At 42.7% G+C, this 26,887-nt stretch overlaps 1 protein-coding gene and 1 long non-coding RNA gene across 10 annotated transcripts in view; one reads left to right on the forward strand and one right to left on the reverse strand.

The window, feature by feature from the left end:
• The window catches only part of CSGALNACT2 (chondroitin sulfate N-acetylgalactosaminyltransferase 2), a 36,731-nt gene extending 21,644 nt beyond the window's left edge, over nucleotides 1-15,087 (reverse strand). For 6 of the 7 annotated variants that reach the window (XR_011326819.1, XR_011326820.1, XM_069796170.1 and 3 more), the window contains exon 1: nucleotides 14,952-15,087. The gene's annotated coding sequence lies outside the window, so the exon portion shown is untranslated. Of the gene's footprint in view, nucleotides 1-14,774; nucleotides 14,905-14,951 lie in introns of those variants that run through there. The other variant, XM_069796171.1, reaches the window with a different exon arrangement.
• Nucleotides 15,088-15,696: 609 nt separating this feature from the next.
• LOC138687704 (uncharacterized) overlaps nucleotides 15,697-26,887 on the forward strand; it is a 44,907-nt gene continuing 33,716 nt past the window's right edge. For 2 of the 3 annotated variants that reach the window (XR_011326821.1, XR_011326822.1), the window contains exon 1: nucleotides 15,697-16,000. This is a non-coding gene — a long non-coding RNA (uncharacterized lncRNA). The remainder of the gene's footprint in view (nucleotides 16,001-26,887) is intronic. The other variant, XR_011326823.1, reaches the window with a different exon arrangement.

Here is a 26,887-nt window from a genome sequence, read left to right on the forward strand (position 1 = left end):
AACAATACGCCATTTGGAAAGCAATGGAAACTACACGTGGTGGGCTGTAGAGAGCTCCTGGTTCTTTTCCTTCTAGGCTCTAATTAGTCCCTCATTAGTTGAAACCCTTTTCTAGAGAGCTACTAACAATCTTATTAACAAGACAGCCTTTTTTCACAGAGATGGGCCTTGCCTATTTATCTTTGACAGTTTTCATGCAACACCATAAAGAACAGGCATTTCTCCCACTACAGCTTCCCTGTGGCCTTTAAAGGCAAGGAATGTTTGTGCAACCAGTTATGTTAGACATTAATATTTTAAATTGCACATGGAGAGCTGAAGGGGTAAGTTAGTTTGCTAAAGCAGTGGGTACTGAGCCAATTTGGACAGCTCTCATTTTTTTTCCCAGTATTACTTCTGCTGAGAAGAGTCCCCATAAAGGAGTCAGACACAGATTTCATCTTGCATCTCTCAAGGAGTGAAGCCAGTAAAGAATCTTAGTTTTCATCCCATCAGAAAAGGAGGGTTTACAAGCCCTCTATTTCACCATCCTCTCTTTTCAGAAAAGCACTAGTTTTGCATATTTACAACCCAAATTTGATATGAATCAGCTCTGGCACAGCACTATTTTAGGCATTCCAGTAACTACTCCCAGGCTGTAGGAGATGATTACAAGAGAAAGCAGGCTGTGAAACCTCAGAATTAACAAAAGCACACAGGATCCCAAGAATCACAATAGGAAAATTAATTCAGTGTCACATGGTACATTCTGAAGTTTATAAAAAAACCCAAACACATTACCCAGAAATAAGTAATCATGCAGAAGTCCCTGGGATCAGTGTTTAAAGATTAAGTTCCAAATCTTTAAATTGCACATGATGATATTTCACTTTATTTCAAGTCTTCGAAACAGGTCTATTTGCAAGACTCCCCATCATCGCCAAAGAATGAGATTTCTGAGGCTTATACAATGCTTATAAAGATTTGCAAGTTTTCCAGAAGCAACTGGTTGTTATTCTTTCTGCATTTCCAGGGCCTTATGTATATTCAACTATGGAAATGTTTCTGTTCCTTACAAAAGAGCTCATTGATTCTCTAAGCACAAGGGAATAGACCAGCATGCTAATTGAAAATGCTTTTAAATTTGTTTTCATTATATTAGCATTCTGTTTTGGTTCCTTGTTGCAAATGATGAGTATGTCTTCCTAAAGAGGGGAAACATTCACACTTAAAGCAGTGACCTAATTCAGTATGCACTTGGCTTCATGCCAGACTGTATGGACATTCCTCATTTTAGCATGTTCTACTTTAGACATGTCCTTTTCATTCAGCATGCCCTAGATGGTCATAGCTTAGCTGCTTATGAAATTCCAGCTGATTTTCATAGTTACTTTATTGTTCATAATTTCACCCAGATGCCACAGAGATTCACTGTCTCAAACCCCCTCCACACACACATCCTTCTCTCTTTGGCAAGTTATACAATGAAAACATAAGGCCCAATATCACCCCTTGAATATTCCATCTTACTCTTCTTCAGAGTGACACTGAAAACAGAATTGCTTGTGAACATTAGAGAAACATTGTGCACACGGTTATTTTCTCACTTGCTGAAACCACCACAAAGCAAGTTGGCTGTCCTTGCTGTTGCGGACAATCTGCATAAATCCTAGAGCAAGAAACCTCAAAACCATACCTTAAGTATGCAGAAACACATCATGTCTGCTTAGTCTGCTGAGGTATAGCTTCAGAAAAGACACGAAGAAATTTGTTCAGGGCTTTATTATACAGTTCTAGTAAAATAAGTACCAAAGTCAGATGTTTCTGCTGTTGGGAAGGTTAATAGAAAGGGAAAGGCAATGAAGAGAAAAAATATCCAAGGGAAGAGTTAGAGGCTGTAGTTCTCACTTTCCACAGAAATCAAATCTTCATTCTAGTACCTCACCCTCACTGGACTGACTGAAAAATAACATTTTTTTAAGCACAATTCCATCACCTGACTTGCTTTCAAGAGAAGTGGAAAGCTACTACCAATTTATGGAAACAAGAACTACATTCAAGAAAACCAGCAGGAAAGTGAAAATAATCACAAAATATTTTAGACCGTACCAGTTTAATAATATAACCTGAAGAATTTGAAAGTTGTGCTTATACACATTGTAACCACTGCCCACAGTAAATCAATCACATCAGGCAGAAGCAGAAGCTTATTTTCAACTTTTTCAAAGTTTAGAGCATAATATGCTGTTCCAATACATCACAACATGCAAGTTTAGTATGTAAGCACAGAACTGCAGCTTTGCTACTCATATTATCCAACAGACACTAAAGTGAATTTTTCTTCCAGCTACCTCTTATGATTTTCATCAAAATTTCCTGGTGTCCTCCTCTGTACCTTCCCAGCATTCCCATCGCATGGCATACTACCTTGGCGTGCTCACGGGGACAAACCTGTATAGGGCAAAACCTGTAAGAGCACACACCAGCACTCTTCAAACAGGACAGAGCAGTTTCTACAGAAGGTTATTTTTCCAGACATTGCAAATCTAAACCAGAAGTCCAAGATCTAAAAAAAAAACCCAAACAACAAAACAAGACATCTGCCTTGGGAGACTAGGTAACAGAAGCAGCTCTCCATCAGATCTAACTCAACCCCACAAAATGCGTGAACCTTAATTCTTATCAGCTCAACCTGGTTGATAAATATGAAAAACAGTTGCATTCAGCTCGTGCCAATCAGTCATGTGGCAGACTCCAAGCAGTATCAGATATGCAGTCATCTATGTTACTGCAGCCAGCCTCACCTGACTGCTCATCAACTAACAACCCGGGATAATGCTGAGCTATCAGTTTAGCACTGCCCATACTGACTCACAGGTTTGGGGTTTTTTGTGTCCCTCAGCTTTCTTTGTTATAAACTCCCACTGGTAAACACTGCCAAAGCCGGAGTCCCATGGAAGGGGCAGGGGGACAACAGTGATTGCACACTGATCACTGAGCATCTTAGTTAAATTTTTAACTAAAGACACAGAAGAAAAAAAACCACCACAGTGTCAACACAAGAATACTGCATTATACACTCTCTACAACTACCTGAAAGGAGGCTGTAGCGAGGTGGGTGTCAGTCTCTTCTCCCAGGTAACAAGCAACAGGACAGGAGGAAACGGCCTCACATTGTGCCAGGGGAGGTTTAGGTTGAATATTCGGAAGAAATTCTTCAGCGAAAGGGCTGTCAAGCATTGGAACGGGCTGCCCAGGGAAGTGGTGGAGTCACCATCCCTGGAGGTATTTAAAAGACGTGTAGATGTGGTGCTTAGGGACATGGTTTAGTGGTGGACTTGGCAGTGTTAGGTTTACAGTTGGATCTTAAAGGTCTATTCCAGCCTAAACGGGTCTATTATTATGAACAGCCTCTGATGAATTATGAAGTGCTTGAGCATACCTGCAATAGGTAACTTCAGACATTTGTTTAGTTCCTAAATGGCAAGGAAAAAAATTCATGCCTTTGGCACAAGGATCGTAGTAGTGCTCATAGTACACCGGGGACCAGTAGTTCAGGCATGGGAACCTGTAGGAAAAAGCTGCTTCAGTGATGGATGACAACTGCAGGATTTATTACTCAAAAAAATAATATTCCCTATGCAAATGGCTTATTTTACAAAAGCAACATCATTCTTTTGCCAGCAGAAATGATGTGCTGCAAAATAAAATTAAGACAAACCTGCCACAAATTTCCACTGTCACATTAAAGACTCCAGTACACAGGGAAGATATATAGGGTTTCTTATCTCCCTTCTTTCACGCAATAGATCAACTCCCTCTCAACACTAGAGAGAGACTTTATCAGTAAGAAATTCTGCCTTTTCCCAGGCTCTGATCTTGTTTACTAATTGCATCTTTTCAGGAGATGCAACTGAAGCAGCACATTTTATACTAACCTTCTTTAAGAAGAAAGCATAGAAAGAGTAGGGTGTCATTTTTATAGTGGAGTTCAATCACTGTAAGATCAAGTCTACCTAGGTTTAGCCTATGAAGGACAATCAAGCAGGTCTTGCTCTTTACACCCTTCCCAAACCCTCTCTTGAAATTTCTGCCTCAGTTTCAACAAGTTCACCAGCATGTGTTTTTACAATAGCAACGCAGACCATCAGGGCAGTGTGAAGGACCTGTCCTGCTCCTGCACCACATACCCCCTTCCCCAACCTGCATACATGACCAAAAGATAAATCAGCATGCCAAGCTGACAGAACAGGAAATAATACGGGTTTTATTGTCTCCATTCTCAGTGCTACAGCTAACGTAGCAGAGAAAGCAAGCAGGTGGTGATATCCAACAACCTAGAAATGGTGATGGTTTTGCCACAACAGTCCCTGGAAAAAGCAATCATGCTGTCATCCTCAAATGAAGAAAACGTTAACTGCACTGAAACAGCTTAAATGCAATTCTTACATAATCTACTGTGAAATGACAAGGAAAAAAAATGGCCTTTTGCTTAAGTGGTTTTATCTCCCAGAAGTTAGATAAGCCAGCAAATTACTGTCTGTCCTGGCACTTGTTCCTACACAAAACCGAATCCATTACATAGTTAAGTGGACAAATGAAAGAACAACACTATTCACATTATTTACTTTTTACCTAATCCAAAATAAGCAATGAGCTTATGAATAGGAGCCCTGCCTTGGCTTCAGTGAAGCCAGAGCAAGCCCATTTGTCTGGAAACTGCTGAATTGAGACTGGAACTTGAAATCCACTCAGCTATACCTTAACCACACTGGCCAGTTATTACTCTGTTTCAGATAAGGCCAGGAAATAAAAGTCAGCTCATAGTCACTTTACTGTTTTTATGAAGAGACATCTGCTTGGCAAGAAAGAAGCTAGGTAAAATGTTTCAGGTAAGACTAGGTGAAGGAATTGTTTGTTTTTAAATGACTATTATTGAATAGCTATCCTGAAAGACTCACTACCTTCAGCTTTTGTAAGATAAATAACTTCTATTTTACACACCTTTTCCTATAGTTTACACTATTTAGCTTGCTGTAGGCATTATTCCCCTTTCTAAATTTGGCAAAAACCCACAAACTCTAAAGTTAGAGAAACAAGTCTTCTTCCCCTTATTGTAAGGGAATTGAAGAAACAGCAGTATTATATGACTACACTTATTTTGCCTAGCCTCTAAGTTGTTAAAGTTCAACCTAGAAATGGGAACAAAAGCACAAGTAGCTACCTTAGTACAGTTGTCAGGGAAGCACTTTCTACTGGTATTCCTAACATCTCATAAACAATAAGTCATTTTTTACATGAGCATTAGGCAAGAATCTGACCTACTTCTATCACGTGCTTTGCAATAACCCTAATCCCATGAGGGACTGTATAAATTATATGGGCAACTGTAACATGGCAGCGAGGTGGGTTCCCAGTCCAGCCACACCACCTGAGCAACCTTACCCAATTGATGGCACTGCTCAGGTCTGTTCACTGAAGGCTGGCAGAACCTTGAAACAGTGCATCTAACACTGCACCCTCCATCAAGGGCAAAAGGACAGCTGTGTTACTGCAGAGGACAGCTTAAGCAAAACTACATCACAGGTCTCATGGCAACTTTAGCTTATCTTCAAAGATGCACAGTAGTCTCTGAGTACATCCAGCAAAATCTTTATACTCCTTTCAGTACGATAGAGCAACAGCTGCAGCAAGAAGCAGAAATAAAACTTATGATGCCCAGTAGTCTTCAAATAGGTAATGCTGTAGGAGGGGTTTTTTTGTGCAGGAAAACAGTCTGTTTTCGAAGGACAGAAAAACCAGTTACACTTAAAGTGCAACACCTTACAGTGAATGAGTAAAGGTAAAATACTATTTAGATAGCCAAAGTACGTAAACATCTTAAAAGGCCCTAGCTAAAAAATTCCCCCATACTAGATGAACATGTTCCAGCTAGCACAACAGAACAGTAGATGATCTCGTGTACACAGCATTTGCACAGCATACCTACATTTTCACTGATTTTCTATTCATTAAAAAAACCAAACACTGAGAATGACTGAAATTGTCCATTGTGGGAATGGTAGCAGGCGAAAACTAAGAGCTGATAATCACATGGCTTTCTTGGAACTGCTTCACCCAAGTACCACATCTAACTACATTCTCAGAATCAAGTCTTATTCTGTTTTCTCACATCTCTCTAATTACTATCTATTTCTTGATGCATGGAGATCGAGACAACATAGGTACTGTATCCTGAGCATAGTGAAAATATATATGCCAATATATGTAAACTCTTGTGCTATTTTTAAAGGGTAGTTGTCATCCAAGTTTATACAGAGCCAGTGGAAGTTTTCCCACTGTGGGATGTAAGGAGAGAGGTCATGCATCCAGTTTCCTTACACTTGTAAAGCAAAACTGAAAATGCTGTAGAGCAAACCAGATTCCCTTTGAGGCTCTCAAAGGTACCTAACAGGTGGTTATCACATACAGATTTCTTTTTTTACCCAAAGAAAAGGACAGTTCTTAGCCAGGCTGTTCTTTCTAACAGTTGCATAGCTAATTAGCCAGCATTTTAAAAAGCAGTTAGAGACAATCCTATGGAGGAATTAAAATGTTTTGGGTTTTTTTTTTTTTCATTTTCTGTAATTTTTCTATGGTAAGAGCTGTACTATTTTCAAGGAGGTAAAAATTGAGGTTATGATGCAGTTGTAGAAGTTGAAGTGAAAACTGAGAAATTAAATTCTCAAGTGCACCTGACTTTCTTAAAAAGACTTTCAGACTTCTATTAATATCTGTCTTAAAAGCAGAAACATATAAAGGCAATTGATTTAAATGTCATTAAAAAGTTTCACTGGACAACTGTGCACCAAGTACTACCACAGCAACGTTCTCATTGAAGTTATGATTTACTGCCAGATTTTGTGGGGATACCATGGACCAAGTAATATTTGCATAGAAATCTCTTCATTGCAAGTTTGAAGAGCAATAAAACTCCTGAAGTGATCACTGGAAGACACTTCTGTGCCTTTTGTCCAACTGGTAGTCTGGCTCAAGAGTTTTAAAATATCTAAAACCAGTTTAAAAAACAAATTGATACAGAAATCATGAGAAAAATAGTGCCTTGAAAAATCAATCATCCTAAACTTTTTCTTAAATAAACTGAATTGGCTAGCTTAAGTTCACATGTGTAATTCAAAACTGGGCTCACTTTGCTATTCCTCAGTCCATGAATCTAAGATGGAAGGAGAAACAGAACCTAGACATATTTTTAGAATGGCTAAAAATCAACATAGTAGTTAAGGTTCTGCTTTCAGCACAACAAATCAGCCATGAATATGTCACCAGAAGTGAAACCTGGATGCCAAACGATTGAGAAACATCTGGTGCATTCCAGAAGCACAGCTAGATACACTTACGTCATCTGTAATTTTTCAATTTGACATAAATAAGCAGTAACTTACTCTTAAAGGACTAGCAATACCAGGCTTCACTGAAAGCAGAGAAGCTAGCAGCTTGTCAGAACTATCTATCTTGATACTCTTTTTTTTTTTTAAAGTTGCCTTGCATTGAAAAAGATACCAGTATGAAAAATAGAAACACCAAACACTCAACACTTCACATTACTCTGCTCCATCTCTCTGTTTTCTTTTTCAAGTCCCTGAAGTCAGTCTTTGGACCACTTGGACCACCTTTCCTTCTCTTCGGGAAGAGATGATCATGATTTGGAGGGGAGAGAAGCTAGGAGTTTCTGTAAACCTGTTTTTGCAGGTTCCCTGTGCCATTCTTCCATTGTGCTCATATTCCACAAGTTTTTGGGGTTGTTCTGGTTTTTGGGGGTTTTTTGTTTTCTGGGTTGTTTCTTTTTTTCTAGTTTTGCTTCACAGCAGGGACATACAGGTTGTTACCACAGACACTTGTCACAAACTGTTCTAAGTGCCACATTTGACACATGGTCCTACTGTCAGCAACTTCTGTTACATTTGAACATTGGTGTAAAGTTCTGTTACCTTCTCCTCTTGTCACCTCAGACAGTCAACTTAAATCCCTACCACACTTCTACCTCTCCACCTAGCTAGGTAAAACTCTAACAGAAGCTCAGGACCTTACACAACTAAGGAGCAACTCTGAAGGGTTAAATGCAAAAAATTCAGTCATTGGATTATATCTGAAATCTGAAAGAAAAAAACCCAAACAAAGAAACACACTTAGTAGCACTTAACAGCAGAATCTAATACAGCATTCTGGATGTTAAAACTCAGTCCTGTTCCAAACACTGGGAGCACTGGGGCAGAGTTTGCCCTGCACAGACATCTTACTGGAGCACTGCTTCCAGACTGTGCTGGGAAAAGGCAGGCACACCAGTCATGCCAGCCTCTGTCCAGCCAGAACCAACCCCAACCGATACTCACGCTCTTACTTTGCAAATTGTTAAGTCTTCTTCTGAAGACTTCTATCCATATCAGAAGCTCCCAGATCACACGAAAGATGGACTAAACTGCTATCACTCAGCAGTCTTAAGTTCCACTCTACCAGAGCACTAGGAAGACATGCAAGCCATCTGCTGCCCCTGAGGCTGTGAGTAGTATCAACAGTGCTGACAAGTGTCTTACAATTTTTGACACTGCTGCTTAGGGAAACCTTTAAGAGTCAGCAGTAGTGCTACCACAAGTCATCTGAAAGCTATCACCCAAAACACCCTTACAGGACAGATTTTATTTCATAGAAACTGATGACATAGCCCTCCATGTAATTCCAGAGACTCTAAACTGTGCTCAAGGCTAGCATTTTGTATTTTCAGAATGTGCTTCAAAACACAAGCTCATTTACCTCATTTCCTCTGCTTTAATGCAACAGTGTTCCCCATGAGTTTCAGTTGCTTCCTGTGCATCGCTACTCAACACCTGCCCTTGTAACAGCAAGGCAAACTCAGCCCAGAAGAATTAGGTATTATTTCTACTGTTTCTACTGTTGTGGTTTAACACCAGCCAGCAACTAAGCACCACGCAACCACTTGCTCGCTTCCCCTCCACCCAGTGGGATGGGGAGAGAATCGGGGAAAAAAAAAAGTAAAACACATGGGTTGAGATAAGAACCATGCAATAGGACAGAAAGGAAGAAAATAATAATAATAATAAAATAATTGGAATATACAAAACAAGTGATGCACAATGCGACTGCTCACCACTCACCAACCAATGCCCAGTTAGTTGCCGAGCAGCGATCTGCACCCCCAGGCTAACCCCCCCCCAGTTTATATACTGGGCATGACATCACATGGTATGGAATACCCCTTTGGCCAGTTTGGGTCAGCTGTCCTGGCTGTGTCCCCTCCCAACTTCTTGTGCCCCTCCAGCCTTCTTGCTGGCTGGGCATGAGAAACTGAAAAATCCTTGATTTAGTCTAAACACCAGTTAGCAACAACTGAAAACATCAGTGCATTATCAACATTCTTCTCACACTAAACCCAAAACATAGCACTATACCAGCTACTAGAAAGAAAATTAACTTTATCCCAGCCAAAACCAGGACACTACAAAGATACACATATGCAAACACTAGACGCACACTGAAGTAGCAGAAAATCCGCCTGGTTAGCCACCCTGCTACAATTAACTATCACATGTTAAATGTCATAGGATATACCCACAACATCTACAAATGGAATTATTTGCAGCACTTCTGTACAGCAGCACCTCAGCCATCAGCTTTAAACTCTCACAGCTTCCTGCAACTACACACCTGCAAGCTAGAAACTGTCCTTCCATGTCTTTCTCTTGCATCTGACACCTGAAAAATTATCAGGGCCATTTTTTCTTACAAGATTATCTGGGACTGGTCACCCTGATTTCCAGCATAATATGTTAATACAAAACTCGCCTAGCTTTGTACACAACTTTTTGAAGAACTTGGGTGTCCTACAGCTTTGATCTTTTATGAAAGCACTGATGTACTGTCTTGACAAAAAGCATGATCAACAGCGCAGACACATTAACCTCCTTTTGTGGTTGATATGTTCATTTGCCAAAGTTAAATCCGAGAAGCAGCTATCTATACAGGGATAAAAAACCCTAAGCTGTTTAGCAATTTTACTTGAAAATATTTAATACGTGCAAGTATTGTATTTCTAAGTCCACCTTTAACTCCTTGCTGTTCTGTATTGTATTATTTTACCTTTGAACACATGAGAACCAGTCTTGAGTTATGTTCAGCTCAGAGGACTGTTGCCTATGACAGCCACTGAGTATGTGGCAGGACCCATCTCCAGAGGATTCATTAGCCAAGAAAGAATTTTACTGCTGTTCTACAACTGGAGTATCAGTTTCCTTTAACAGAAATTCCCTGCAGTATGCCAGAGAAGGGTAAAATTAGTTCCCTTAGTTTTTGGGAGGATGAGTGCCAAATGTGCCTGCCCGCCCAACTCTCCCAGCGTCAGTCCAGCCACCCCTATGCTGCTGAGACGGCTGTGCTACTTCAGTTCTGCACGTTTCTTCTTAAGCTGCCTATTGCGTACTGGCATTCAAACTCCCATAGGTAAACATTCTTGCCCCTCCATCTATCGAAGTAATGCATTAATTGACAACTTGGGTCATTTCTGGCCATAGTAGAGAAGCTGATGGGTAGACTCACTTTCGACACCATAAGGACACGTATGCTGGCTGTCAGGTGCTGATCCAGGCTTTCCAGACAGCTGCCGTAAGTGACATCCCTACCAGGAAGCCCAACACCATAAAGGAGAAGGATCCTCTTCCAGAAGCTGCTTTACCAGTGGAATAGCACCGCTTAGTACGAGGAAGAAAGGGCAAGAAAAACAGTGAAGACAGACCTGCCCTTTATCACCCACCCACTTCACCAGTGAAAGATTTGTTTAATACTAAAGAGGAAGAAGGTGAAAGAAAAACACAGGCAGACCTGCCCTTTCTGTCACCCACCAACACAGCTGCCAACAGGATCCTCAAATGCGCCTACTGAGGAGAGATGCCCATCCACCACGGCAGGCCAGGGAGGCAGACGGGGTCCAGACCAAGAACTCCCCAGGACCACGGTGGGGGCTAAAGGAAGCAATTAGACCCAAGAGGAACATGGTGCTGGAAGGCATATGTACTGCAGGCAGATGCTAATGAGTAAACAGGCCAATCACTGTAGTTATTTTTTATTACAGTTGGAGATGATTAAGAATGGCAGGAAATGGTTAGATAAAAAAAGTACATGCAAGATTTCCTCACATGATAGCTTCCTCACCTCAAGTCATATTCGGATGCTCTGAACTTTGCTTCGCAACACTGATGTTCCATTGATGCTCCTTCCAATGCCCACATTTGCACTCCCAGCACCTGGAATGGCTTGCCAGCTTTATCAACTCGCTAATAAGAGTTTTAGAGCATTTGATTTGTGAATGGGAAAAGCCTTTAAAAACAGGTATGGTAAAGCAGAGATCATTCCAAGATATTCTTCCCACCATACCCCACTCTGAAATAATTGTGGAACAAATGCCTCCTGCCAGTCTTACCATACACAAAAGAGAAGCAGTATGGACAGCCTAGTGCCAGTGTAGAAAGAGTACAAGCTTCTCACACATATTTTAGTGTGCCAGATTTTCACACGCAGCAACATCTTCCAGGATTAGGAAAACAGCTCATTTTCCTTTCCCCTTGAACCTTGATCCTTAGTGACTACGTATAGCCTGCAATAATTATCTAGTTACTCTTACTTTTTACCAAAAAAAGTTTCTCAGCTAGCAGTGACCATCAGAACCACCAATTAGACACACAACAAGGTGTGAGATACCCAAGAACTACTAAGCCATCTAACCCGTCTGTCTACATTCTTAGGTATATGCAAGATACCTGCAGCTTTACTAAAAAAATTTTTAAACAGGCTTAGGTGAAAGCAGCAGCTAGATGCACCTAAAAAAGGCCTCAGAGCAAGAATCCTGTCCCACGCCTTTTGCACCAGAAGACACTCACAAGGAGGGCTGCAACTTGCAGTACTGTTCCTGCCTTCAGAATTATTTATTTTTTTTTTCAGAAGAGCTTCATAAAAAAGAAATTAAGAGTATTAAAGTCATTGTACACTTTCAAATTTTTCTAATAAACCATAGTATTGAATGGAAGTGCCAGGCTTTTCTAGTCATCATTCAAAATGAAACTGTTCTGGCAGGCAGTGAGAAGTGCCCTTCCGCAAATTCTTCTTACAAGCTGTGGCTACAACTCAGAAGTAAAACTATATTCCCATTCCCCCACAAAAGCATTACATTTCTGAACATCTTGTGAGTTACAATTTCATTTTCCCATTTCCAGCACCAAGTTTGCTAAAACATAATTAGCTGCACAGACTATTTTTTTTCTTTTTTACAAAAGCTATTACGCTCCTGAAACATTTTCTTTCCATTGTGCCCTTTGAGAACTCCTCCTTTTTTTAAAGATTTTTTTTTTTTTAAAGAAAGTTTTGAGCTTGAAATACGTGTCCATTTGTCATCTTATTTTTCCAGATGCAAGATTATTATGGTCTCTTCCCATACGTTCATTCTGGAGGGCTGGTCCTCTAAGAGGGTAGAAGACAGATGAACTAACTGAAAGCCAAGCACACTATCAGCTCCAGGGCCACCCAAATCCTTATCCAGAGCCTGAGTTTCATCCCACCTCCATGATCCTGCTTCAGCATTATTTAAAGAGAAAATACTGCAAGTCATGAACCTTGCTTCATAATAACAGACCGTTTCAGAGTTAAGAAAAATATTGTGCAATTTGCCTTCTGCAGTAAAAAAACCTGGCCTCATATTTCTCATACCCTCCCTCCCTCAAGTTTAGTTTTGTCTTTTGCAAAAATTCAGGTCATTTTGGTGATTCCTTCTACAAAGCGGTCCACGGAACACTTCTGGCAAGCATAAAGGTAGCAGACTGTGGTGCAGGGGTAGAAATTGTTGTGCCAGATATGCTTGTGGGTTTTCTTGGCAACATACCACAGCTGCTTATCATTTAACTATGCCCTCAGATAATGTTTCTCACTGACTTCGGAAGACCCATATCCTGGGGCTGGAACTTAAAAAGCAAAGAATTTAAATTCAGGAATAACTTGCTGCAACTTCAACCATGATGCAGCAGCCTTAATGATAGGTTTGGAGTTTTCTGTTTTGTTTTGGGGTTTTTTTTTTTTCCTTCTCCCTTTAAGCCTGAGGAAGACACTGAAACAAAGTCATGGGATCAAGAAGGGAAAGAGCTATTCACAATCAACTGATCTTAATCACACTTAAGTTTTCATGTGTTTCCTCCAGGAACAGACAAGCTAAACAATTTCTGTGCGCCATACAGTCATGTACTTCAAAAACATCGTTCTTCCTTCCATTCTCAGCTTACCTAGGGTTTAGGACAGTGGTGGTGTAGCAACACTCAGTGTGGGTCTCCTGATCCTTACCATAAGGACTTACTGGCAAGAGTCTCCCATAAAAGCCTCAGGGCATAATTGAAGCCCATAGCTAACACTCTGTCCGCAAAACGCATCTACCTCCACTGACAGCTACTGGAAATACTTCCAAGCCACTGTCTTTGACAGTGTTTGGGGACTCACTATCTAGCTAATAAATAAAGGGCAGCCAGAAGTTTCCTTCAAACACACTGAAGCAGGATAGGAACTTTCAGCTAGCACACGCTGGAAAAGAAGAAACTGTCTTACGGGCCCTGGCATTTACAGTCTCCAAGAAAGAAAGGAAAAAAAAAAGAAAAAACAATTTTTACTGCATGACCTTAGCCTGCGGGATAGTCACTCTGTGTTAAAACCACCCCACTCTTTTTGCAGCTCTTCCGAGTTACCCATCAGAGCAACAGAACACAGTCGGTCCTTATCCATCATCTACAAGCTTAGCAGAAGAGATCAGTGTCTCATCTTCACCGGATAGAGGGACTTGAAAACACCACAAACAAACTACAAAACCACAGAATAAAGTACATGTTAACTAAGCAGATCTGGATTACACTTCACTGAAAACACCTAGTATCAAGTTTAACTTTTTGTATACTCAGCTTTAAAAACTGTCTTGCAAATTGCAACCCCCCTGTTTCTGCTTTAGGATTCCTCCTAGAAGTGAGTTAGTTTCAGGATTAATAGACTGGTAACAACGATACCATTTTATTTTTGATGTTCGGAATCAAAAGGTTCCAACTTTCACCGTTTACAAGAGCACAGAACTACTGAGCAAGGACCCGACTGACAAAAAGCAGGGGATGTAAACCATTGTTAAACAAGTCTAAATATCCCACTACGTGCCCTCTCAACCATCCTTTCCCCTGTTCTGCGGGGGGGGGTTGTTGATGGAAGGAGTCGGTGTTTCTAGCAGCTTGAGCAAGTTAAACGCAAACCCGCAGCAGCCCACGCACTGGACGGAACGGGGAGGTGACATTACGACCGCTCCGGCTTTGCACGATCACCAATCACGCCCGGCTGCAACGAGACAGGGGAGACCGGCAGCGATGCTTTCCGCGGAGGGGTTCGACCTCGCTGCACTCCCCACCCCGTCTCCAGACGGGCGCATCCCCAAAAACGCGCTCTCCGGCACGTTTCAGGCTACTTCACACAATGGAAGCGCAGCCGCGAGGAGGGAGAGAGATGAAATTTATCGCTGAGGCAGCGCCAGGATAAAAACGCGATCAGGTTTGCACGGCCCCCGCCACGAGGCCGGCTCCTCGCCCCCCGGGCACCGCCGCCTCCCCCGGCGCCGGGCGGGCGCAGCTCCCCCCCCTCTCCCCGCCGCCACACGCTCCGCGCCGCCCGACCCGCTGCCGGCCGGGAGAGGGGCACGGCCCGGCCGCGGTGCCGCTTACCCGCCGGGCTCCCGCGGCGCCGCTCGGCACCTTCCCCCGGCGGCAGGGAGGCCGGCCGCGGGCCAGCCCCCTCGGCGGGCGGAGGCCGGCGGGCAGGTGAGGGGACGAGGAGGCGGGCGGGGAGGGCGGCGCGGGGCCGGGCGGGCACACAGGCGCGGGAGGGGCGGCCGTACTCACCGCGCGGGCCCCGCCGCGGAGCCGCGGCCCCACTTCCTGTGCGCTAGGAAACGGGCGGGCGGGGCGCCTCCGCCGCGGCCCTTAAAGGCGACGGCAACGGCCGCCCCCGACCGCCTCCGGGGCGGCACCGCCCGCCGCCGCCGCCGCCGCCGCCGCCGCCGCGCTGGGGGAGCGCCTCCCCGCCCCGCCCCCCCCGCACGTGGCGGCGGCCCCCGGCTGCCCGCGGAGGGGAAGCGGGGGCGGGGGCGGAGGGGTCGTTGCCCAGCGGCCGCTGGCGCGGCGGGAGCGGCGGCCTGCCGCCCGCCCCGCACGTCCGGAGGCCGAGAGCTGCCGTTAGGAGCGCGACACGCAGCCCCGCGGGCGACCGCTAATAAGCAACGGGGAGCGGATCTCGCGGGGAGCGCGTCTCTGGGCCGGCCCGCTCCTCACCGCAGCGCGCTAGGCCACACGCGAGGCGCCCGGACCCCCGGCCGATCGCCTCGGCCGCGGCGGGGCGAAGGGCGCCTCTGAGGCCCGGCCGCGGGCGCTGACCCGCAGGCTGCTCGGCGCCCCCCGTGACGGGAGCGGCCGCCGCGCGTCAGGCCGCCGCCGAGGGCCGTGCTGGCTCCGTGCGCCCTCGGACCTGGCAGCCTCCGCCTCGCCCAGCTGCCCGGTGCGGACGGTGCCGGTCACCCTGTGGCACGGCGGGCTTGGGCGCCTCTCAGGGCACGGCCGCGGCGCCGCCGAAGTACGGACGGCGGGCCCTGCCGCTGTGCCGGCTGCGGAGGTGAAGGGAGGGCCGGCAGCAGCGCGGCCGTGCCGATTTTTCAGACGTTAGCGCAACCGCAGAATTGCGATGTGGCCTTTGTGCTGCAGGCGCAGGGTCTACGGCAAGCGGAATTTACTGACCCTTATTTTCTACCTGCCCAAACATTTATTTACCGTTCTGTATTTCCGGGAGAACGTGTCGTTATATTTTTTATTATTATTATTTTTCTGCGGGGCTTGACTTGAAAGGAAGCCAGGCTTAGGGTCTTGTGCCCTTCTCCGGCCTCTAACAGCTCAAAAGGGTAAGGCCAAGACCTGTTCAGGGAATGGGTAAGGTAGTAGTGTTCTTTCATAACTGTGTGTCAAATGCGACCAGCCCCGCTCATCAAAAACAGAGTCAAACGCACTCAAAAGCAAGTAAAGGCTTATTCTGTAAAGACCTGCACCCCTCGCTTGACATCACTCTGCTGGTTTGCCTGTGACTGCTCACCCGCCTGAGAGGTAGGCACTAAGTGCTTTCCAGAGTGGAGCCCCCGATGGTCTCGGCAGCAGAGGTTGCCTCCTCTGTCGCGCTGTTGCTCTGTCAAGGTCTGCGCCCCATTTAGCACAGAGCAGCCCTTTGTCTTCACGCAGACGGAAACCCGTTCGTTCATAAACAGCTATACCGCACAGCTCAGGAGGGGGCTGGGTGTCCACAGACCTGGCCTGTTCAGTCTCGATCTCAAGGAGTCGGACAACAAAGATCTTTCCAGGGAATACCTTAAATAAAACGGTGATTATAAATAGATAGGGTTTTTCCATATGGACTGGGAACCCTCTTACTGCTCTTTGCTGTCAGGCTCCACTTCACTGCTCTGGTCCATTAATAGGGAAAGCGCACTTGGCTGGTGTGACCAGCTGTCCGTGCGGGCCCTTTCCTATCGTTTGAAGCTTGTCATGAGGCTGGATCGTCAAAGTTGGGTATCCATCAAAATACATATATGAAGAGGCTCATGGAGAAAAGAGTTATCATAAGGTTTTAGATTTTCACGTATGCACTCCTGAAACTAGGTAAACATGGGTTCATTCCTTTTTTTAAACAGTATGTAAATACACTACTGTCTTAAACCTGACCTCATGCAAAGTTTCAGTGTTGTGTATTCCAGATGACTGTTGAGTACCCCTCAGCTCCTGCTTGTCTTCTGGGTTGCGGTAAATGGGTATGAGTTTATCAGACACCAGTGTTATTTTACTGATACTGGAGACCGCAGTGTTCTGTAGACATAATATTATTTGGAAGTACAAGAAGATAACAGAATGGAAATAACTGAAATTACTGATTTCATTAAGTAACGCTACAATGTAAATCTCAAACAAACTCTGACAACCCTGCATCACCCACTGGTTGGTCTACAGAGAGCAACCAGACTCTGAATATTGTCCTTCAGGCTTCCCAGGTACCACTTTCCTGCACGAGAGCTAGTTGCCACTATGTGGGGAGATCTCTACAGTGCATTACGGGAGATCGTACACAGAATATTTTTTCTTCTCCTTTTAAGTGCTGGTTTCCTCTGTTTACCAGAGTCCCTTCACTTCCAGAAATACTATTTTATTTTTTTCAGATTGAGAGAAGGAAGGAAGAATGGGTTTCTTAAACTCTGGTAATAACAACTTGGGTATTCATAGCCATCTCTGTATAAGCGGTCTACCACGGCAGGAAAAATGATGTTTTCGCAGTGATGTTGTGTATAACTTCCTGACTCTTCTAACAGAATGAGCGAGTCCAAGATTAGACATTCCTTCATAACTCAGACCTATATTTATGCTGACAGATGTTACAGTTCCTATTTGGTGTTAGTCTTACAGGCCTACAGAGGAATTCCTGGTTTGTTTGTGAATAAAGCAGGCAATAAAACATTTAGCAAATGTCTGTGTTTTAAGACACAATTCATTTCAGCCTGGGGATCCTCCTTAGAGAGGTATTTGCAGACCTCCTAGCATCTGAAAGCAATAGGTATATATATATATATACATATATATATATATGTGACACAGCTTTGAATAGTATTAAAATATTATGATAGGATGATTATTTTAGAGATGTAGAGACAGACTTTAAAAATGTTTTGCTAAACTTCTGTAAGCAGTGTTCTTAAATTGGTGCAGTTAGGGGAAAGGAAGTGGCTGGCAATAGCTGATTCAAAAAGAAGAGTTTTCCAGAACAGCATTAGCTCCAGCCTCTAGTGGTTTGGGGGTTTTTTATTTTCTTTTTTTTCCTTGCCTTTTCTTTTTTTTTTTTTAAGCATATGTGTGGGCTGGAGGGGAAGGAACAATACAAAAAAAGAGAGAGGAGCTCATCTGAGAACATGATGCTGAAGTGAAGGAGTAATGTAAATGAGACTAAGGGAGAAAAGGAAGAAAAGCAATCCTTCAACAGTGGATATTTTTGTTCTCTTATCCTCTCGAGCCGAAAAGAGATGTGTATGTGGAATAAGAAAAATGGCCTGTTATTTTGCCTGAAAATTCAGAGCTTTAATTGCCAAACAATAGTCATTAGTTTGCCTTGACACAGGGCTTTTTGTCAAATACCACAGCTCAGCCTTACTAATGGCACAATTCCAACACGATCCCATGTGAAGGCACTTTCTTTATCCTTGTTTTAATTGTTGCAAATCATTTACAGATACTGAACAACGCAACCAAAAGTATAAAGAATTTTTAATAGCCTGAAATAAACCATCCTACATTATATTAATCATCTTGATTTATATTTTCTTCCCTTAAAAATCCTCATTTTGAGTCTTTATTCCAAATTATATTCCATAACCCTTTGTCGCTGATCCTATCCAAACACATCTTGTTGCTATAGGCTATGAAATAAGGGGTCATAGGAGAGGTTACAGTAGAATTAACTTATGTCTGGCTTGGGGAATGGTAACCTCTACCTCAGGCTCTGCTAACGACGCTGTAGTGTGAGCATCAGCCAGGTCACTGAAAGGCTAACCTAGGGCTCGCTTTATTTGTACCTGCCAAAGTAAAAAGGGCACCATTACTGTCTTATCATTATCATTGGGCATCTGCGATGAGCATTACAGGTGCTTGGAACATCTGGATGTTTTACTTCACTGCTTTAGAGGCTGAAGTCATCTCTTGACTTGTGATAGGTTTGGGAGAGACAGCACATATGTAAACTTACTTCGTACCAGCACACCAAAGCAACTCTACCGTGCAGCAATCTTCCTGTGTTTATTGTTACTTTTCCCTTTATTTTGCATTGTTGCGACATTTTGATTTTTGCAATGCTTAGACTTTTGGCCTCCATGTCTTTGAATGTTGAAGGGCTGCATTTATTTATGTAGTGGTTTGGTATCAAGTAAATACTAATTCTTTGGTATTATAATGTACTCCATTTTGGACCCAGAAGCATATAATTTATATAATGTTTGGGAAATGAACGGCTATAGATTGTTTTTTCCTGCTGTTTCGGGATCACAGTTGCTAAATTACTTCCTTTCAGAAATTCTCATTAGAAAACAGTCTGTATAGACTGTATCAACCAACTTTAAATTCATATAGAGTCCTTTCATACATTAAAGCAGAGTCAGTAATTTTTGTACTCTTTCATGAAAATAGAAGACATTCCTTATCGGAAAACATAAATACAATATCACAGCTATAAGTTAACATAAATAAGATTTAATTACTTTATCTACTATCTGAAAAAGCTTTCTTCTGGTGACAAAAATGCTTATTAAAGTCTACTTGTTTTTTCTTTGAATAGTGACAATTTAGTTTATCAATGGTATCAGCATCTAGAAAAGCATGTGGAAGGATATATCAGAATTGTTTGGATATAATCTCTTAAAATAACTTCTTTTTTAAAATCAATATATAGTCACTGTTAGCAACAAGTGTTTGCTGAGCTCTTTGATGGTATCACGCAGATCCCAGAAACATTAGTGTAGAAGAAGTACGGCGTCACTTTAGTTTGTGCTGCAGAGAAACGGGAACGCAGAAGGGGAATTGCAGGGAGCTGCATTAGGTGCCTGGGCTCTGCTGCCTGCTCCACCCAAGAGCAGCAGGCAATATTCTGCAGCGGTAGCTGATCATTTTTCCTGGCCACATGGCCTTATTTTTTCTGGCAGGCACAATGGGTCGTATGCCCAGGGCTTCACCACTCACTTGCAACTGCACCAGGGTATCACACCAGACTAACCAGTAACAAGACATATGGAAAGTAATCCACATATGTAGCGTTGGAATTCTATATTGATTTATTTCTGACTATTCCAAGACACTTTTACTATATAGCCTCCATGTAAGAATACCAGGAAGTGCTTTAGGCATTTTTCTAAAAAGAGAGGACAATTCTGTCACAAATGCGTTGGCTATAAAGCAGCTCTGAAACAAAGTCCAAGCAGCCGTATTCTGAACCTAGAATGGAAAACAAATTAGGAGGACTTTGACTAGAGGACTCAATATTATGCAAAACATACCAAAAATTACACATTCCTTTTTTTTTCCTTCTCCAGTATTGCAGAACAGTAACCTGTTAAAACTATAAAGTAATATATTTAAAATCAATCCTACTAAATTACTTTTTAAACTGAGATTTCACTGTCTAGGATGCAGAAAGAGAAACAAGCTAGATCATTCTATATGTGAGATTTAAGCCAGTCAGTCTTTCATGAGCGCTCCTTGACTGAGAAGATAACAGTATAAATTATCAAGGTCTTTTGGATGGTTATCTGGTTGGGTTCCTTTTGTACTTGAAAACCTCATGCACCAAATCTCAAGTTATTCAGATAATTATCTACATTAAATACAGTATCTTTACAGAGGGAAATATTTGGGCTTCCTTAATCTGAGATGCTTCTTGTTTTATACAAAATATTCAGTATATCAGTATTTAATATGCCTTACTGCATAATCTGTTGTACCCACTGGGCCTGTCCAGCAGTCAAAAAAACCACCACCACCTTCCACACAGAGACAAAGCTGTAAGGGGGTACAATACAGAGATGATCATCCATGCTGACAGATTAGTAAACAGTAGAAAGCTGGTGTTCATTTCTTTGTACACTAGACAGGACCGGAGACAAAGAAACTTCTCATGTTCATTGTCTGTACTGTGCTGGCCCATTTTTGGCAATATCTACTCCAATCCACTATTGGGGTTTTTTTTTTTGCCAGTGTGTTGTGGTTTAACCCCAGCTGGCAACTAAGCACTACAGGGCTGCTCACTCGCTTCCCCCCCGGTGGTATGGGTGAGAGAATCGGAAGGGTAAAAGTGAGAAAACTCATGGGTTGAGATAAAGACAGTTTAATAAATAAATCTAATGCCATGCACACAAGCAAAGCAAAACAAGGAATTCATTCACCACTTCCCATCGACAGGCAGGTGTTCAGCCATCTCCAGGAAAGCAGGGCTCCATCACGTGTAACAGTTACTTGGGAAGACAAATGCCATCAGTCTGAACATCCCTAAGCTTATATGAAAAGCATGATGTCATACAGTCTGGAATGTCCCTCTGGTCAGTTGGGGTCAGCTGTCCCGGCTGTGTCCCCTCCCAACTCCTTGTGCCCCCCCGGCCTCCTCGCTGGTGGGGTGGGGTGAGGAGCAGAAAAGGCCTTGGCTCTGGGTAAGGGCTGCTCAGCAGTAACTGAAACATCCCTCTGTGTTATCAACACTGCTTCCAGCACAAATCCAAAGCATAGCCCCATACCAGCTACTATGAAGAAAATTAACTCTATCCCAGCCAAAACGAGCACACAGTGTGTCCTGGTTTCAGCTGGGATAGAGTTAACTGTCTTCCCAGTAGCTGGTACAGTGCTATGTTTTGAGTTCAGTATGTGAAGAATGTTGATAACACTGATGTTTTCAGTTGTTGCTCAGTAGTGTTTAGACTACAGTCAAGGATTTTTCAGCTTCTCATGCCCAGCCAGGGCACCTGACCCAAACTGGCCAACAGTGTATTCCATACCATGGGACATCACATCTAGTTTAGGAACTGGGAAGTGGGGGGCAGGGATTCGCCGCTCGGGGACTGGCTGGGTGTCAGTCGGCGGGTGGTGAGCAATTGCCCTGCGCATCATTTGTACATTCCGATCCTTTTATTACTACTGTTGCCATTTTATTAGTGTTATCATTATCATTATTAGTTTCTTCTTTTCTGTTCTATTAAACTGTTCTTATCTCAACCCAGGAGTTTTACTTCTTTTCCCGATTTTCTCCCCCATCCCACTGGATGGGGGGGGAGTGAGTGAGCGGCTGCGTGGTGCTTAGTTGCTGGCTGGGGTTAAACCACGACACAGTGTTAGCTACAGGCCTGTCTCTAACTGCCTCCGAAAGGTTACCCTCCCTTTGAGTCCAAACTCCAGTCAGTTGGTTCATAAAATAAGTTAGGTTTGTTTCTCTTTTTTCTGGTACCACTCGTTGTTGCATAAACATCATTAAAATGTTTTTAAGTGCAATATTTTCCATATTTGTAAACTATTCCTCCCATAAAATGACATGGAAATAATCACATGATGACTTTGATTTTATTAGTAGTACTTTGCTATCAAGGACTGAAAAATTCTTGCAGTGTTGAAATAGTGTTAAGAAAGGGCTAAAGGAAGATGGTATATATGCCGTTCCCTCGTCAAGAGGGACCCCTCCTGGGTACCACAGAATATCAACAGACAACCAGAAAAAAATACCATACCTCAACTGAGCAGTTGAAAACACTCTGTTTAGATTTTTCATGGAAATCGGCATCTGTTCCTGTGGTGCATAAGAACAGCGGCTGATTTTGAGAAACATGTTAAAGCACACTGTTGAGGTTTCACTGTTATCATTATAAAACCAACTGGTAAAGATGAACTGATTTGCAAAGTCAGGATCAAGTGTCACTGCACTACTTTAGTAGTGGTCTCACAAGCTCCTCTTTAATTTTTGCCTTGTAACAATTGTTTTATCTTTCTTAAGAAAAAGCTTTGCTAACAAGAATCTTGGAATGGCTCGCATCTGTCAGTAAAATAGATCTCCAAATCACATTAATTCAAAGCAAGGTTTTACATTAGGAATGCAATCATAGGACAGCTGAATAGCAAGACTCTTTAAAATTCACTTGCATTTGTTCCCACTTCTCAAGAGCAAGGAAAATTTGTTCCTGCTTCTCCTTTCCTGCTCCTATTTTTAGAACTAGAATGACAAAGACCTGATCTGGCAGCCTGCGCCCCATTTAAATTAAGGAATATCAGGTTCAGAAGTATTTACTAGAAGGAATTGAACGGTTATGATATTTCTATTCAATTTTTTTTTTTCTCTTTAGATTTCAAGAATGTCAGTTACCAGTTCGGCTGTGCTAGACAAGCAACGATTTGTAGTATTTTAAAAAACCAAATCTTATCCATGACAGGATAAGGACAGAGATAAAAAGTTTTTTAAATTTACTGTTTCTGCAGTGCAAGCATGTTAGAAATTGCATGCAGGCTGCAGTAAAGTTACTGAAGCGTACTCAAAACGGGAGGCTGTTCATTACAAATGGAGAATGGTTTATAAAATTTGGCCGCATATAGCAGGTGAAAAAAAATAGCTTAACCTGTGACTGCTAACAGGCTGCTGGTTATTTTGTGTGTGTTTGTGTGGGGCAAATGTCTACAGTTTTGATCTCAGCCACAAGCCTGCTGCCTGATGGCTGCAACTGGTACAGGCTGGCCGTAAGATTTGGCAAGACCTGGGCTAAACGCAAGCAGCATGTCCCGAATCTTCCAGCTGATAACGAGACGCGAGGCAGAACTGGCGATTAGGCCGGTGCTTGCTCGTGCTTCTGCACATAGGCTATTTAGGCGGGGAAAACCCAGCAGGGCTGGGGTTCTGGGAAGATGAGGCGGTGCCAGAAGGAGGGGGTCCTTGGGCATCCCTTCCCTGAGATGGGCAACTGCCAGCAGCGGCCCGGCACAACTTTCTGGCCCAGCTTCCCAGGCCAGCAGCGACCTGCCTGCTGCGGGGGGGGCCAGGGCACCGCCAACCTCACACGGGGGACGGGGTGGAATAAGCGAGTAGGATAAAAGCTCTAATCTTCATTTATAAACCTAACTCCAGTATGCAGGTTAACTAGGGACTCTTGTTTACCTGTGACACGTGAGGAGGTGCTGCCTAGCTGCTGAGGGGGATGTGATATTTTTGTGCACTTTGGGTTGTAATGTAATTATAGGGTCAATATGCAAGGTACAGTACTGTACCTTCGCCATCTACTCCCCTGAGCTACGTTCAAATCTTGTATGACAACGTCTTTACTGTATGTTCGATGCCTTTTATAGCAATAAAGATAACACGTGCTATCCGTATTACTGCAGTTCAAGGTCTAATACCATGAATAAATAGTTCTGTTCTGTGTTGCCTAATAAGTATATGATTATCATTTGAAATGGTAACTATTATAAGTAAGCTCTAGTTTAAGGCCTAGCATTTCAAAACATTTATTTCACATTTTGTAACATAGTAAACCATAATGGAGTCTCAGTTAAGCAAGTCAAAATGATTCAATAAACATTATTTCTGCTTGGTTAAAAAGTTGTCTCTGATGACAACTTGTTGCAATCTAATTTGATTGCTTACTTTATCTTTGTGCATGTAAAAATGGTGATGAATATCTTTCAGTATAAATTAAAATATTCTCAGTAGTGTTTGTAGAAAAACCCACATCATCTGTTTCTGCTCACTGTTTAACGAATTGTCACAGCTGATTTTAACAAATGATCCTGGAAGAGCAACACTGGGTGAAGCTTCAAACTGTCATGTTTTAAAATAAAAATCTTTAAAATGAGCATAAACTTAATGCCTTTCTATTTGCTATGTCTGGACCAGGCCACTGCTCAGAAAGCCTCTCTGCACAGGAAAACAGTTAAGTAAGCGTTTGAATGATTTCCTGACTCAAGGCTAAAATCTCTCTCAATTATTTATACCCTGTAGCAGAAAGAATCATTCTTGTCTTCTGCTGTCAAATCAATTACCGACAGTCCTGACCAGACAAAAACTGTCTTGGAGAACAGTGAACTCCGCTTGCTTCTTGCTGGCTGATTCTTGAAGCTGCATACACATTTTTAAAAGTATACTATAAATCTGGTATTTATCTCCCGGATATTTCCATAGGCTTTTCCCACATCTCAGTCCTTACAATGCTCTTCCAAACTTTTCAGTCATCTAAAGAAGATGAACCCTTTTCCAGCTTTTTCAAGGAGCAAGAGCAGCCTCCTCATCTGTCATATCAGCCACCACTTACACGGGATCCCACCCCTTTGACATTTTCTTTCCCAACAGATGTAAGGTTGTAATGAAGTTACTCCAAATCTCTTCCATTTTTGCAAAATACTCTTGAATAAATGGATACTATTCTTGTTATTGGTAGCAATTTGGTAAACAAGTAGGATCAGTATATCCTACAGTTTTATTGATTGGAGCTTACTTCTTCACTAAATCTGGAAGAGGAAGTGGAATTGGTTTTTTTTTCTCAAAATAAACTTAAAATTTACCTAAATATAGGCAAGCAAGAGTCTTAGCAAACCAAATGCTTATAATACAGGCTCATTTGATTTAGTTTTATTAAAAATTTTAAAATACTTCAATTCTTAAGCATAGTAAATTCAGACAGGAAATCGCATTGGCAGGGAGCTATGAAAATAGCACATGTTGCAAATGAAAATCAGTGCTCACATCAAACTCTTTCAGCTACAATCATGTCAGGAGGGAAAGCCCTGAACAGCTGAAAAATTATATAAGGGCTTTAACAAGTATTTATGTGACCTGCAGAATGCAGAAAAATCAGACTGGAAACTGCAATGTTTGATTGATATCCAGATCTAGGCTGAGTTTCTACAAGAATTCAAATCTGTGGCTATATCACGAGCTAAAAAATTTAAGTTTGGCAGTCCAAAGTTTCTTGAGTTGTTCTAAATGAGATGTCTACCAGCATAAGGCAAAAACTTAAGGAAATGCATATGTGTTCCAACCAAACTTGCTTCGTTTGCATCTGAACACAGACTGGATCTGTTTCACAACTCTGAAGCCCCTAAAGATGCAGAAGGTTTATTTTAGTGCTTCTAAACCTTCCTTTTGTTGCTGGGAATTTGTTGAAATTAAAAATCTGAACATTTTTGGCTAGTGATAATTGCATGTTTAAAAAGAATCATATAAACAGATTGCTTAACAATGAGAACCCAGTGTTAGAAGTGCCAAGGGGTTTTAACAGCTACAGCTTTCTGTGGGAGGAGATGTGTTAGCTACAACCCCACAGGGTGATCTTAAAGGCCTTTTCTAACTGGAACGATTCTATGTAAGGGTAACTTTCTCTTTTCGTAACAACGTCGGCGCTCTGGGCATATACAATCACAAACCATGCTGTGTTTATTAGGTACCAAGCCTCTCTTAACGTCAGAGAGTACAGGTACATTACCTTCTCAGTTCGGATCAGGACCACACTTTTAAGGTGAACCTCCATTCTTTAACTTCAGATTGCTTTTGTTATGATGCAGGTTTATGAACGTGAGTGTGAGACTAGACCTGCGCTTCCCGGCGAGCCTCCCTGTGAGCCCTCCCATGGTGTCTTCTGCGTGGCCTGTGCCTGGGAGACAGGACATATGTCTTCACCAGTTCTGTCCACTCAGTAGCTTGTCCGTTCATAAGCTTCAAGAGCGAGAAGGTAGGGAACCCCTTCCTGCAGCATATGAATAGAAGAAGGGGTCCCCATCTCCTCACCATCTCAAATCCTTCTGTCCCTGCAGACTTCAGCATATGGAAAAGCCTCCTGTGGGCAAATCCGTGTTCCTACCCAGATCAGATCAAATGGGGAGTAAGGGAATAGCGGGGTGGTAGCAGAGAAGAAGACGACCACACATCTGCTCCTTGCAGTCATCTGTTGACTCCTTGTCCAACAGAGGTAGTGCTAGTGTGCTATGTAGTAACTCCACAACTACTTTTGGCACCAGTGTTGTGGAAAGATTAAAATCATATGTCCCTGCACTATTTGATAATAAACTATTTCGCAAACATAATTCTAAAACTTAAGGCCCTAGATGTGTTGGCTTACATTCTCTTCTGTTCTCCCCTTAGAGATTATGAAATACAGAAAAACCTAGTCCTGGTACAACGGACATGCTTTCCAGCAAGGGACCTCTATTTCTCTTTTGGGACATGCCAACGCATTTCTGAAGTTAGGAAATAATCA

The sequence above is a fragment of the Haliaeetus albicilla genome, chromosome 11 (genome assembly GCF_947461875.1).
Source record: "Haliaeetus albicilla chromosome 11, bHalAlb1.1, whole genome shotgun sequence".
Classification (NCBI taxonomy): Eukaryota; Metazoa; Chordata; class Aves; order Accipitriformes; family Accipitridae; genus Haliaeetus; species Haliaeetus albicilla.